This window comes from Sminthopsis crassicaudata, chromosome 6 (assembly GCF_048593235.1).
Source record: "Sminthopsis crassicaudata isolate SCR6 chromosome 6, ASM4859323v1, whole genome shotgun sequence".
NCBI lineage: Eukaryota > Metazoa > Chordata > Mammalia > Dasyuromorphia > Dasyuridae > Sminthopsis > Sminthopsis crassicaudata.
This window is the reverse complement of record NC_133622.1, coordinates 115,002,522-115,006,633: the sequence shown is the minus strand read 5'-3', so window position 1 is coordinate 115,006,633 and position 4,112 is coordinate 115,002,522.

Here is a 4,112-nt window from a genome sequence, read left to right as displayed (position 1 = left end):
CTTATCAGGACATTGATGGAAGAAGGGGAAAAAACAGAATCCCCAAACAAAAGCCAGGACTTAAAAAGTTGACAGAGATGGCTATGGCTCAAAATTTCAAAAAAAAAAAACATAAACAATTTTTTTTTGCCAGTCTAAGTTAAAGATAAATTGGATTCTATTAAACTATTTAAAGCAGAACTATGAAGAATACATTTCGTAAAAACACCAAAACTTTCCCTAATGAACAATTACATGAATTTAGACGCTAGTGATTTTTAAGAAATGGAGAGGTGAGAAAACCCTTATATCTTGAAGTTATTGAGAAAATATCCTTCAGAGCACCAGCCTTGAAGTCAGAAGGACCTGAGTTCAAATCTGGCCTCAATACTTCCTAGCTGTGTGATCCTAGGCAAGTCACTTAAATCCAATTGCCTTAGGGAAAAAAAAAAAAAAAAAGAAAATATCATGGCTTCGGTATATGAAAATACACTTTCAGCAAGAAATTATCTTGATCAAAGATTAATTTTTATTTTAGGCATGAATCCAAGCGATTCCACTATTTTCCTCCTAGATTAATAATATGACTTTGGGACTATTCCTATAGACCCAAATATTCAGTTAAAAATGAAAACCTTAGCCGGATTAATTAAGGTTTATAAGTTAATCATGCCAAATGAGGCAATCAGTTTCAAACTGTGCAAACCAAATGGTTGATTTTCTTTTATTTCCACCAAAGGATGACTTTGGCCTATTGATCTAGTTCAATTGAATTTATTCTATCTAGTTTTCCACAACTGCTGCCTAAGTGGCCTCTAAATTGAGGGCTCTCTGGAATCAAAAGTTCTCTGTTATATCTTCTTTCTATATTTCTTTTGCTTTTAGTTGGGACTACATTTTTTGGTTAAGGATTTTTCCTCTATTAAACTTTATCTTTTTTTTTATTACTTTATGCTGAAACATTAAAACTTTAGAAATATGAAGCAGAAAAGAGGTTATCTGTTCTTTTAAAAAATCTTTTAAAATCTCTTTGAAAATGTTAATTTAGTGAATATGATATGTATAAATAGCAAAATGCTTATATTAGCAAGAGCAGGAATCAACCCAATAGTTCTGATGCCTTTTGAAAAGATAAAATGTGATCTCTGACAAAAAAAAAAAAGACAAAATGTAATGCCTATAAACACCCTGAATTTTAAGACCATTTTTATTCTATGAAAAGCCATCTGAGTGTTGAGCATTTATGAGTTAGCTAGTGCCTTTTTCCCTTCAATGAATATTGATCAGGAGAACAAATTGATGAGTTTAAAGAGATGCAATCAATGCTTGTAACATTGATAATGTGAAAAGGACTGATTATGCCTCTTAAATAGGAAGTACTTCCCTCTGGAATGGTGATCTTATAACTCCAGGATTTAAGATTCTGATTGTGCCATCTTTCAATCTATGAAATTATATGTGGAATAAAAACACTTAACCTTAGAGATGGCAACCATGAAGAGGCAATAACACATCCTTTTCACCTGGGTGAAATATCTAATAGACAACTAAGTGGTGATACAAGAGTGAAACTTGGATGTAAATGAAATCTGGGAAATCATTTGCAGAGAGGTAATAGTTAAAATCTTGGAAGTTTAGAGGTTACTAAGAGATTGCATGGAAGAAAAAGAAAAGAGGCCTCTGAATAGAACTTTGAGGTATACTCACAGTTCAGGGGTATGATATGGATAATGAACTAGTAAAGGAGATTAAGAAGGGGTGATCAGACAGGTAGGAGGTGATTCAGGAGAATGTAGTGTCACAAAACACAATAAAACTTATAGTAACCTATAAACAATTAACAAAATGTTCTCTTCCCCATGTCATGAGCCCACTCCCCCAAAAAAAGTACATTCCTCTAAACTCATAGTTTAATGCAAATGTGGATTGATAGTAAGGCAACTCTGTTCCCCTTATCTCAGCATCATTTTTTAAAAAATGATAGCAGAAAAAGTCAAAAATCCTTTTTTCTTTGCTTTCTATTTCAGTACTTTGTTGCTCCTCCAACCTTTTCCAAAATCCTGGATTCAGGAATTTCTGCTATATGATAACTTGGTTTTCTTCTCCAAGGCTAAGACCTGATACAAGTCTCATTGCCTCAAAGCCTGGACTATTGAAATAGTCTGCAGGTTTGTCTCTCCAGTTTACCACCCCTAAATTCAGCTATCAAAATGGTCTTCCTAAAAAACAGGGCTGACCATATTACTCTCCTATTTAATCAACTGCAGGGGCTCTTTATCATTTCCAATATTAATTATAAAGTCCTCTATTTGGCATTTAAAGACTTTCACAATCAGGCTCCTTTCCAATTTTTTTCAGTCTTCTTAGACCTTACTGTCTTATTACAAACACTGTGACTCAATAACACTAGCCTCCTTTCTGTTACTAACATATGACATTCTATCTCCCAATTGCAGGAATTTTCATTGGCTTGTATCCTTCATGTGGGGAGTGGCAGGAAAAGGAGGCAATCTGGAAACACAGTAGATAGAACACTGGGCTTAGAGTCAGGAAGACCCAAGCTTAAATCCATTCCAAACACTAGTTGTGTGACTTAGGCAAACCACTTAATTTGTTTTCCTCAGATTCTCCATCTATAGAGACACACTGAACAAAATAACCAACTACTGCAGTATCTTTGCTAAGAATCCCCACAGACAATGTCCATGGGGTATAATCAGACACAACTGAACAACTTACTAACAAAATGTCACCATTTGTTGACAAATTGAGATTTGAGTCCCAGCATTCTTGACAAGTATAGGTCTGTCTCTACAACTATTCTGCCATGCTGCCTCTACTTGTCATAAACATTTTTTTCCTCTAATCCATGGTCTTCTTTATAAACAATTCTTTTGTACCCAATTACTAGACAATAAATTGGGTGCTAAAGCAGAGCCCATGTACTGCTAGGAGAACAATATGAGGATACCAAGAATCTCATTATTGAATATTTTTAACTTTTGAAGTTTCTGACTAATTATTGAAGAAAATAGATGGAATAGAAAAAAATTACTATAGATAACAGCAGATGAGTTCTATGTAAAGTTTTATCTGAGGTTTTTCTTGTTTTTGAAATCAGTTAAAAGATATAATGGTTAAAAGTGGAAAATGGAGAGAACAAGATATATATTTAGGTCATATCTAGTTTTATAATTTTTTTTTATATTTTACCCTGAGAAAATCCATGAGGGAGTGAAAGTTTTAGAAAAAAGACAAATTTGAAATATTCTACCACCTTTAGCTTGTGTGTTTTACTCAACTATCCTTATGTTATCTAAAGCCTAAAGCAATCTATCTTAAGTCAATTGTTGGTCCATAGAAAAGATACCACTTTCCCACTTGGAGTCAGGAAGATCTAACTTCACATCTCTCTTCAAACACCTACTAGCTTTGTGAACTTGAATAAGTCATTTAGCTTCTCACTGACCATCTCAGTCTCTTTGTCTATAAAATGGGGATAATAATAATACCTCACTTACAAAGGATTTTCAAACCAAGCATTATATGAATGTTAAATTGTTAATTATTATAAACTCGTTAAAGATAGTCACTTGATGCAATTTATATTTATAAAATCCCACTTGTGTCAAGATACATGTTTAGGGTGCTGGTAACTAGAAGGCAATATCCTATATCTCCACTTTTATTTAAACAATCTTAATGTATTCTAGATTCAATATTTTCCCGTATACATCAGAGAATTGTATTGCCTAAATGACATATCTAGAATTTACTGCAAGGTAGCAGGAAACCACTAAATGGTCCCCACTGGACAGAAAATTTTCCTCACATTTTTAAGTATAAAAGATATGCACAAAACATGTCAGTAGCACACAATATAAAATCTTTTTTTATTGTCAACTGTGGTTTACAACACTCTAGAGTATCTCCAGTTATCTTGTGAATTGACTTTTTAAATTCTTAAGATGAAATTTATCTTGTGTAAAATTAAAGAAATGCAGGATTTTAGAAGGGGGAGGGGAAAGCACAAGAATCAAACCATCAATATTTTTACCACTCTAAAATGGCTGGGAATCACTGACCTCTTCCTATGTCACTCAGATAAATGAACAGCAATTCTCAGATTGCTA